Here is an 11,475-nt window from a genome sequence, read left to right as displayed (position 1 = left end):
TTCCGCCCCTTCAGCCCTAGCTCCGCCTCCATATTGCGCCTGTGCACTAGCAACCATCTGCTCAGGAGAGCGGTGCCTGTGCAGGCGCCAGTATGGCTCACGGCCCCGCCCACCTCTGCCCTGGGCCCGCCTCCAGGAAAGCGCTGGTGAGGCTTGGCGTGTCAATTAAGATCAGAATGGTAGTGGGATTTCACGGTGTTTGGCAGCTGCTAAGTCGCTTCAGTCGTGTCTGACTCTGTGCGACCCCATAGATGGCAGCCCACCAGGCTCCCCTGTCCCTGGGATTCTCCAGGCAAGAACACTGGAGTGGGTTGCCATTTCCTTCTCCAATGCATGAAAGTGAAAAGTGAAAAGTGAAATTGAAGTTGCTCAGCCGTGTCCGACTCTTCGCGACCCTATGGACTGCAGCCTTCCAGGCTCCTCGGTCCATGGGATTTTCCAGGCAAGAGTACTGGAGTGGGGTGCCATTGCCTTCTCCGGTGTTTGGCAGTCTACCTCAGGTAAAATCATACCCACTACCTGAAATAGGGCCAATGGGAGATGGCTTACAGTCTTTTGTGAGACTTGTTCTGTAGCAGGAGAGGATAATAAAAGGGATATAAAGTTCCAGCTGCAATTAGAGCAAAGGAGAAGTGATCTGAGCTCTGGATCCTGATGAACCTCTCGGGCAGGAAATGAGACATGGAAGCTTGGGGCCCTCTAGACTGAGTGGCAAGAACAGAATTGCTGCCACCTTCAGCCCAAGATCTTTATGACACCCAGGCACCCTGAAGATCTACAGGCAGAACAGACTTCTCCTTTCCTGTGGGGGTGGGGAGGGGTGTTACTGACCACAGTAAGGCGATTTGCGGGGAAAGTGTTTTTTTTTTTTTTTTCTTTTTTAATACTTACTAATTTGGCTGCACTGGGTCTTAGTTGTGGCATGTGGAATCTATTTTCCCAACCTCGGATCGAACATGGGCACCCTGCATTGGAAGCATGGAGTCTCAGCCACTGGACCACCGGGGAAGTCCCTGCTGAAATGTTTAAACCATGGTAAGTTATACGTAAGACCTGCAATTTTAGTTAATTGCATGTCTAATTCCAGTTAGAACTGGAAAGTGTGTTGTTATGTTTAAAGGATAAACAATGCCAAAAAATTCTACCCACTTGGCTGATTTAATTCTATTACAAAGTCTTTATAAGACCTAGTGGTGTGGCGTAATAAAAGATGTCTCAGGCACAAGGGACCGAGATGCTAACGCAGGCTTCAGCAGGAATTAATTGTGTGCTTGCTGCTTCTAGTTTGGTCCTACCGAATTCTGAACTAATCTTCTATAAAACCATGCTGGTCACCCTACCTCTGCTTGCCCTTGGGAGTATCAGATTTCTCCACGATCCCCAAACATGCATTCATGGCCTTCATGAAGTGGCTAAAAGTATCACTTCTCATAGGGAGGTATTAGATAACCTGCTACCTTTAGGGGATCGGGCTTCCCAGGTGGCTTGGATGGTAAACAATCTGCTTGTAATGCAGGAGACCAGGGTTCGATCCCTGGGTTGGGAAGATCCCCTGGAAAAGGGAATGGCAACCCACTCCAGTATTCTTGCCTGGAGAATCCCAAGGACAGAGGAGCCTGGCGGGCTACAGTCCATGGGGTCGCACAGAGTCGGACACGACTGAGTGACTAACATTATGGGGAATACTTCCCTAAACAAAGGGGCGAGCTTTACAAAGCGGGGAACTTGTAGCATGGCCTGGAGACCCCATCCCCTTGCCACCCGCTCCTGTTCTTAATGCATCAGACTCCAGAGCTTAGAGCTCCGCCCCGGTTCAGGTGACAATGCACATGTCAGAGCCGCAGCTTTCTTGATCATGCTGGTGTTCATTGCGAATAAGAAAAACATACAAGTGAGAGCTTCTGAAGCAAATGAATTTTATTGCAAGAACACAAGTATTTAACAAAATACAAGAAACTTAAGCAACAAATACATTTTAAAGACACAGAAATGAGGCTAGCTCAGGGAAACTCAGCAGTATGTCTTTTTTTTTTTTGGCCGTGCCGTGCAGCATGTGGGATCTTACTTCCCCCACCAGGGATTGAACCCCTCCCCACTATATTGGAAGCACAGAGTCTTAACCACTGGACTGCTAGGGACGTCCCAACAGTATGTCTTTGTATATTCTCTGCAGTAGAAGGTTGCTAGTGAACCTTTGCAGGCTCACACTCATTCTTGCGGGTCTAGTCCCAAACTACAACAAAAGTATTACTGGCTCAACTAGGATAAGATGAAAAGTATACCAAACCAAGTAGCTCTGGCCAGGAAACTCAGTGACACAGCAAATAGAAGGCTGTGGGAAGGTCTCAGAGAAAAGAGGCCTGCTAGAGAGACCAGTGAGCCTGAGACAGTGCCTTCCTCCCTGTGGAACAGACGTACAGCACACATGCACTTTGACATGCCCCCATGGGTACAAAATTTTTAAAGATTTCTTGAGTAAGCACAAAAGCATACATTATAGAAAATGAAAACAACCCAAAGTCCAAGCCATTCCCAAAGGCACAATACCCCAAAGTCAATTTCTGGTCAAATGACAACTCGCTGATGTCACAGGGTCACTCCTTGAGCGACTTCTGTAGAACTGCTGTGATTCTATGAAATGCAAAATCCTACGGACTAAAGGTTAACCTTATACACCACTAATGCAAATACTAGGTATCCACAGAAAAACCAAGGCAAAACCATAATACAGAAGCTGTAAATCGCATTACCCATTTCCCCAAGGAGAAATATTCTTCCCTCTCAGTTCTAAAATCTAAAAACACTTGGAGGAGGGGCACTCATTTGTGATCACGGAAGGGTCTTTTTTATTATTTTTTTAAACCCCTTTATTGAGGAATGAGGAATGACTGACATCCAAAAAATGTACACATTTAATGTATACAATCTAATGAGTCTGGAGATAAGTATACATCCATAAAGCATCTCCATAATCTATATCGTAAACACACCCATCCGCTCTGAGGTTTCATCCCACCTTCATGATTTATTATTATCTGGTAATAAAAACATAACAGAATAAGATCTACCCTCTTAGCCTTTTCAGTACACATCAGTTCTGGGGTCCAGAGGAGATGCACAGGTGCTTGGTTCCCGGCTTTAACTATCTCCTATATCCTGTAGCTCAGTACTCTGACAGTCTACTAGAGGAAAATCTACAACAGGCCTTTCAGCATTCTGGAAGGTGCTTTGTCTGACTGATGCGGAGAGGCTGAGTAAACCAGTGAATCTCCTTAGGATTCACTGAAGTGAGCCCACTGCTGTTCTTTTCCAAAGCTGATAAGTAGTACAGTAGGCTTGCACATGAATAAGAAGCGAAGGACGCTCAGAAAGCCAACCCAAATCTAAACTGTGAGATGGCCTGGTAACTCATTTTGTGTGCATGCTGGAGTCAGCATAGTGGACTGGGAGGGCAAATTCATGTCCAGAGGGATGAAGAGACCATTCAAATTGTACAGGAATGCACATATTTTGCTCATTCTGTCCACCCTTTTTGACAGAGCTGCACACTAAATTCCATAATTAAAACTCTGCAGGATCTGAGTCCTTGCCTCCTACCAAGTATTCTAGCAGGTCCTGCGCACCACAAGACACAGAAATCGGACCTCTGCCAATTGGAGATCAAATCTCTGCTCCTTCAGAGCACTTGAGAAGGGGACGGTGAGAGATGAAGTTCAGCTCCACTTGCCGGCAGACTGCTGACATCAGCAGAGCAATTTAAACCATCTCTAAACAAGGTTTGTAGTTTTCATCCTCATCCCAAGTGATCCTATTGATCACAGAGAATTCCCCCTGAGGACATATGTATGGGTACAAAGCTCCTAGAGGATAAGCAGTCACTCATCCCTTTTACTTGTCCTTCAGGTGCTGTTTCCACAAGGTCCTCTTGAGGAAGTTCTCTGCACAGGTCTGACTATGGCCAGGACTTGAGAATCAGCACTTGGAGGGAGGGTGAAGATACCCAGGGGACCTGATATCTCACGGGGAGCACATTGTAAGGGAAACTAAAGTAAGGAAAATTAAATTGCTCATGCTGAAAAGGGATGAGGCCTTCTTTCTCGCCTTTCCTAAAAAACTGTGGAATGTCGGTCAGTTCTTTGTCTGACTCTGCTGCTGCTAAATCACTTCAGCTGTGTCCGACTCTGTGCGACCCCGTAGACGGCAGCCCACCATGCTCCTCTGTCCCTGGGATTCTCCAGGCAATGGGTTGCCATTTCTGACTCTCTGCAATGTATGCAAAACTTTTCTGTAAGTGAAATAAGCCTCTTGGTAATTTGACAAACCAAGAGTGTTCCTTCAGGGACCTGGCAGCAAAAGCAGTGACCAAGAGCCCATAAAGCTACAGGAAAAGGGCAGAAAATACCTCTGGAGAAAAACAATAAATTGTGTAAGCAACAGCAGTTCCTTCTCAGAACTCCCTTAGATTGTAAACTGTGCAACAGTACAGCAGGACAGAGAGCTCCCCTTCCACAACAGCCATGTTTCACGGGTCTAGGCAACACAGAAGAAGGAAGAGACAGCAAAGCCTTCACTTGCAGACAAAATCACAATTCGCTTGGGAAAACGGACAATAATCCTGTTCCATGATAAATGTCCTAGTTTATAAGAAAGCCATATTTTCTTATAGTATATCCGTCAGGGTCCATTGTTATCTTCTGTCCCTCACTGTGCTAACCCAAAGGAAGGGCACAAGAATGGAGAAGAGAGACAGCAGAAAGAGCCCTGAACCCACAATGTCCACCACAGTCATCACACCAAAGACCCTTGTCCTCGCCACTGTCAGTCTTTCCGTATACTCTCAGAGCCTCCTGCTCATAGCCCTGCTGGGCCCAAATTTCCCTAATCAAGAGAAAGCAAAAGCCTGACCTGAAATGGGGACACCATGGGACCTTTCCCCTCCCCCACTCCAGTAGCACACCACCACAAACAATGCAGAACTGTCCCTCCACTGTTTACCAACACCACCTTCTTCCTCGAGATGCAGGGAAGGTCCCCTTGAGGTAATGTCACCACCACCCCCCCACCACCACCCCCAGGAAGACCCAAATGGAAGAAGAACCACCAGTAGCCAGCCTTTCTGCTAGAAAGCCTTTCCAGCAGACACACAGTGGGGAGAGACAGTACAGCCTGGGGGTGCAGCCCTCTCCAGCAAGAGGAATACAAGGGCTTCATCCTCCAGCTGGGGCACCTGACTCGGGAGGTTCCTGGATGGATATCCAGGCTCATCGGCATATGCCCCGAAAGAAGCAAATGGCCCCCGATTCATGGACAGTTCATTGACAAGACCCATCGGACCTCTTTCTTCCAACCAGTGTGCAGAGTGTGCTCAGTGGAAGAGTGCAGAAAGTGAACGTGGAAAGTTCCAACCACATTCCTACAGACTTGGGACTCCTCGGGAATCCCAATGTGCCCTCGCTCTGCACAATGGCACAGAATTCTGACATCGGGCTACGGCCAACTTCTGCCCCAGACTCAACATTTCCCATGCCCCACATGCTGCCATCGCCAATATGCGCCTTCCTTAGGACTTTAGCGAGGCACCTGAGGTGTGTGGGTGTTGAAGGAAGAAGTGTCTGGCTGCCATATCAGGAGAACACAGCAGCAACAGCAGCTCACTTTCACGTGCCTCTTCATGGCCACAGGTAGTCCCAACAGAAGAGTTGAGCGGTCTACGCAAACAAGTGCAGTCAACATCAGTGGGCGCCTCCCAGGAGACTCCCCCAGATTACTGCTCTAGGCCACAGCATAGGAGGGGGAAAGGTCACCTTTCCTGAGCCGCTTTTGACAGCCTAAGGCAGTGCACAGACGGAAGCAGGAACACAAGAACATCTCTAACAGCAAAGTCCAAAATTCTGAGGACTGCTGTAACACAGGGTAGATAGAGCCTTCATCATGAAAGTCTCACCTTGGCCAGGAAGTAATCCACTCTCATGTCACACTCAGCGATGTGCACTATTACCTTCGGTCCCCGTGCTGCAGTGATCCCAGGCAGTACCAGGGGTTGAGAAATAGGTAGCAGACACCTTTGACCACAGAAAGCCCGGTGCACCTTTCACACTGAGGGCCTATGTCCTCCTGTCCAGCTTTCTCCTTGTGCTCTGAGAGCAGCTCTATAGAGGGTCACTCTTCCCAGCCCCTTCCCCACCTCTAGGCTTTAGGCACCCCAACGAAGGTCCGTATGTAGCCAGTCATTCCACCTTTCCTGATCAGGGAAGTGCGTTCCCCTTTGAGCCTCTAACCTCTACAGTACTTCTCCTGAAAAGAACCGACAATCAAGAGCGGCCTAACCACCGCTCACGAAACTCATTTAGTTCAAGATTAAATTGGTACAGCTACTATGGAAAACAGTATGAAAGTCCCTCAAAAAATTAAAAACAGAACTACCATCTAGTCCAGCAATCCCACTTGTGGTATGTATCCAAAGGAATACCTCCCACCAAGAATTTACAGAACATTAACATTCCCACGAGCGAGTAGACATTCACTGAGGTGCTGTCTCATGAGCCTAAGTGACATGGCTGGCCTAGGAATGAATTCCTGGGAAGGAACCAGCAAGCCAGATTCCATCTCAAATTCAGAAGAGGATTACCTTCTCTTTCCATGAGAGCCCTGATTTGTGAGACTGTCACCAGTTGGAGAGTCACCTTTTTGGAATCCTCAACCTTGTGACTTATTTTCAAGTGCCAATACACAGCAGATTTACCTCTTAAACCATCCATTTCGGTTTTCTTGACCCCTGCCTCCAATGAAGTCAGCCAGGATCACTTTGGTGGGCAGTGGGAACAAGTGTGCATGGAAGGGGAAGAAGGCCTCACGGTTTTCCTCAAGTTTCACAACTGTTTTGACTAGGAAATAAGCCAGTTTTGATCATCGTCATGTCACTTGGTGAAGGAACATGCGCCTAGGACAGGTTTCTCTAACTATCTCAGGCTTCAGGTTTTCACTGAGTAGGAAACTATCACCACCCCCCTCTTTCACAGCTTTAAAGTAATTTCACCAATTACAGGGATAACCAAAGAGCCTTGAAACATGCCCTCTAAAGACTACACACTTTTAGTTTCCAGTCACAAAGAAATGTGGATTTCCTTTTAACCTTCGGTGAATGAAATTCAGGTTCTGTGATGCCTCCTTCTGGATAAAACCCGTGCTAATAAAGCAACAGAGGAGCCCGAGGTTTCTATGAAACTGGAGGTTAGAAGTGTCTCTGAATGCACCTTAGAAGAGTTCATATTTCTATTTGGCGCGTTTCCCCCACCCCAACTGTGAAAACTCTTCCGCACATTTTCAACAAATTAACCCCTGCCCAGGAAAGAAGTAACGTCATACAGACAATGAAAGAGAGGAGACCTTTCCCACACTGCCAGTTAACAAGCACCTTCTTGGTGCCTGAACTTGCTTGGTGCTGAGCCACATCAGCTTCAGCATAAGGCGTCAGAGATGGCCAGAACAGAAAGTGGCTCAGGGCAAGGCAAGGTGTGAGCTGCTGGGCTACCTCTTGGCATCATAGCAGGATTAATGAGGCTGGTTTCCAAAGAGCAGCCCAGTAGTATCTGAGGAAATCTGCTGGCCCTGTGAAAGGAAACAAACGTTTGGTTGAAATGGGGGTCTGGACAGGTAGGGAGACGAGCCAAATGAAGCCACAATGTTCTCTTCCCACATTCTGCAAATGGTGTACTAATTCCCTCCGTACCTCCTGCGTGCTGAGCGCTTTACAAAAACCATACGAGAGATATCCCCGAGAGCAAGGTGTGATTCCCATTTTGCACATGTGGAAACTGAGGCTCAAAGATGACAGTAAGAAAGAGTCAGACTCAGACACTAAAAATTTATTTTTAATGAAACACGATGTATTGTCTCAGCAACATCTGCAAAGCAAAAAAAAAAAAAAAGCCCGACAAACTGTGGAAGGGTAAATATTTAATGAAGTATTGACCTGCATATTACTCGAATTGTTAGCCTACACCTCCAGGACCCCTGCAAAGTAGACGCCCACCCGCTTACAGAGGGGATAGACTGGCAGACCATCATTCTCTGCCGCTCACTTGGTGTACAGGCCTCATCTTTCTCCCCTTTCCTAAACAGAGCTGGCTTTAAATTACATTCAAATCCATGTTCCCCTACCTGAAAGAAAACAGCACTCCCACAGTCTCTGGATTCCTGAAGTTTGTTTTTCACAATCCCATCCAGTCCAGCCTGCTTCTGCCTGGTATTACAAGTGTTTTCCAAAAGGATAAAAAGACAGATCAGAGCTCTGATGTGAGAATGGCAAGATCAGGCTTTCTGGAAATGTGACATTCTAATAAATTCAGTCTGTCTGTAAGCATGGCACTCACGGTGAACTGGAAAAAGATGCCACTGACTAGTTAAAGACATCGATTATAAACCTAGTGTCTGAGCAGCGCTCAGGGAGTGATCCTGACATTGTTGGAAGTCCCTATCTTAGAGACTCAGGGAAGACATTTCCACACCATGTTAAATAATGTTACAGCTGATGGGATGGAGGCTACCCTCCTCCCAGCATCTGTGGCCCCACACAGCATAAGGCAGCACTTACTCATCTGGCAGGTCTGGACAGCTAATTCCGGGTCCACTCTCTTCTCATTACAGGCCCATAGGCTGGCCAGTACTAGATTTTTCCATCGCAGGTCCTGAAGGAAACAGTGATTATACAGATCTACAAGGAGACCTGCTTACAGATGGACAGCCTAACACAGGTGCAGGAAAATTAGGTAACTTGGAAGCTCGTAACATGAGTGGCTGGGGCAAACTTCCCCTTTCCCTTGTCCACAAAACACCAAGGCAGCCAAGGGCCGTCAGCTGTCCTAACACCGCACGCGATCCCTCCGAGCCCTACTGTCTCGTTTCACGTGGAAAATAACAGAAATACCCTCAATGGTTAAGAGAGGTCACAAAAATGGCCAAGATCAACATTTGGACCAATCCCCGGCAGCGATATATCCACCCCCAAACGCCCTACAATAGAAAGCAGAATCAGCTCCATGGCGGCCGCCAGTCCCCAGGCAGACTGTCCGGCGCCCCCACCCACCCAGCCAAACGCACCCGCCCTTCCCTCACTTTAAGCCGCAAACACTACAAAGCATTAAGACCATAACTGGGATGGAAGCTTCGAGACCCACATTTAAACAAAGAAAATCTTCTTCAAGTTTCAGCATGCCGTTACAATAATGCCCCCCCCACACCAAACCCGGAAGTGCCTGAGAGGTCTTCTCCGCCATCCACCCAGGAGCCCGCAGACACGTCTGTCAAAGCGTCCATCAGGACACACCATCTACCCGACTCTCCAACTCACACCGCAGACGGCCAGATACGAATAAGGTCAGTAAAACTCACACTTTCACGATCTCCGGAAAGGGAGCCGCCACGTTAAATCCTAACGGAGGAAAACGGTCTACGGAAGCACAATCCAGACAGTCAGGAGCTCAGGCACGAGCTTAGGCACGCGCCAGGGCTTCTTCCAGCTCTCACGCCCCCAACATCGTCATTGGTGGGCCTGCGATGATTGACGGGGAGAACGGCCATTCCTCTCAGGCGGGTCTACTGGCGGGAAACTGTCCATTTCCCAAGGCCCAGCTGACGTCAGGAAATCTCTGCTCGTATTCCTATGTCTTTCTGTAGCCGTGTCCATCCCTCAAGGCCTAGCTCGACTTCTCAGGCCTTTGCACATACCTTGTGCTTTGTTTCTTGTCATCTTAGACTTTGGAAAGCATGCACATTCAATTTACCCGGGCCTAGGTCAATGACCTCCCCCTCCAGGAAGCCTTCCAAGTTTGACTCCTCCCAGGCAAAATGTGAGTTCTTCATATTAGATACGGACATGGAGATGTATCAGAGCAGAGATGCAGAGGACTTGTTTCTGAGCTCTGGGGTCAAATAGTACTGGGCTGTGCATGGTGTGAGGGACCCAAGGTTTGCACCTGGATATTTTGCAAGTGAGCTCAGGTTGCAGACATTTGGGGAAGACCAGGGAACACTGACAACAGGCTAACTCTTAGAAGCTTGCTAGGATTGGTACGACCCTTTTCAGGAATTTCATATCCTTTCCTGCTTTTCTATCTGTGAAAATCTTGTCCTTCCTACAAGGCCCAGGCATAAATCACTTCCCTAACTCTTTTCCTGAATTCATGTTCCCACCCCAACCACAAGAGTTATTCCTCCTATTGCTATAGGAAGAAAGATATGAGGATTTCATATCTCTGCTGCAAATGTCCCTAAGCTTCACAGTTATCCAAGGTGAGACTGGAAGCCCACTTCCTTCCAGGAGGCCCCTTGCTGAGAGGTTTCTGCACCTGCTCGCAATCTGTGAATCGTACAAACAAGAAGGCACAGTTCCCCTAGGCTTGACTACCTCGAGTGTTTAACTCATCTACACTCTACATGGTGTGTGGACCACATAGCCACGGGGTCCCTTAGCTGGACTGCATGGTCACAGTGCACAGTGCTCCTAGGAAAGATGATCTAATGCTGGCACTGTCCCTCCCATGGGAAAGCTCACTTGAGGCTTCGTGGTGTGCCGTGTTATGCAGCAGTCCATGATGCTGCCCTACCCACTGTGACGGCTAATTTTAGGTGCCAACTTGACTGGTCATGGAGCGTCCGAATTAAACATTATTTCTGGTTGTATCTGTGAGGGTGTTTCTGGATGAGATGAGTATTTGAATCGCTGACTTAGCAAAATAGAAGGCCTTCCCCAATGTGGGCAGGCATCATCCAATCCGTTGAGGGCCCAAATGGAACCAAAGCAGAGAAAGGAAGAATTCTTCCCTTTTTTCCCTATCTCGCTGCTTGAGATAAGAACATTTCTCCTAGTTTTCTCCTTCTCTTCAACTAGGATTCACACCACCAGCCCCCCTGGTTCACAGGCCTTCAGACTTGGACTGAATTATACCACTGGCTTTCCTGGCTTTATACCTTGTAGGCAGGAGATTGTGGAATTTCTCAGCCTCCAGAAATAGGGAACTAAACTCGAGATAAACCTCAAGATATATATACATATATATATATATATATATGTATGTATGTATGTATTTATACATATATATACACATATAGGTATATATGTATATGTATATATGTATGTATATATGTATATATATATATATATATATATATATATATATATATAGGCTTCCCTTTTAGTTCAGTTGGTAAAGAATCTGCCTGCAATGCAGGAGACCCAGGTCTGATTCCTGGGTCAGGAAGATCCCCTGGAGAAGGAAATGGCAACCCACTCCAGTATCCTTACCTGGAGAATCCCATAGGCAGAGGAGCCTGGCGGGCTACAGTCTGTGGGGTCACAAGAGTCAGACACGAGTTAGTGACTAAACCAACAGCCAACATATAGATAAATAGATAGATAGATATAGATATAGATAGATAGATAGATAGATATAGATATAAAATGTCTCTTATTGGTTC

General features: G+C 47.3%; 1 long non-coding RNA gene across 1 annotated transcript; it reads left to right on the top strand.

Annotated features, from left to right (window-relative positions):
* The first annotated feature begins 923 nt into the window (after positions 1 to 923).
* Positions 924 to 4,069, top strand: LOC138070724 (uncharacterized). The gene is made up of 3 exons (XR_011144174.1): positions 924 to 1,035; positions 3,576 to 3,776; positions 3,904 to 4,069. It is a non-coding gene; the product is annotated as an uncharacterized lncRNA (long non-coding RNA).
* The last annotated feature ends 7,406 nt before the right edge of the window (positions 4,070 to 11,475 follow it).

Source organism: Capricornis sumatraensis, chromosome X (assembly GCF_032405125.1).
Source record: "Capricornis sumatraensis isolate serow.1 chromosome X, serow.2, whole genome shotgun sequence".
Classification (NCBI taxonomy): Eukaryota; Metazoa; Chordata; class Mammalia; order Artiodactyla; family Bovidae; genus Capricornis; species Capricornis sumatraensis.
This window is presented reverse-complemented; position numbering and strand designations above follow the sequence as displayed.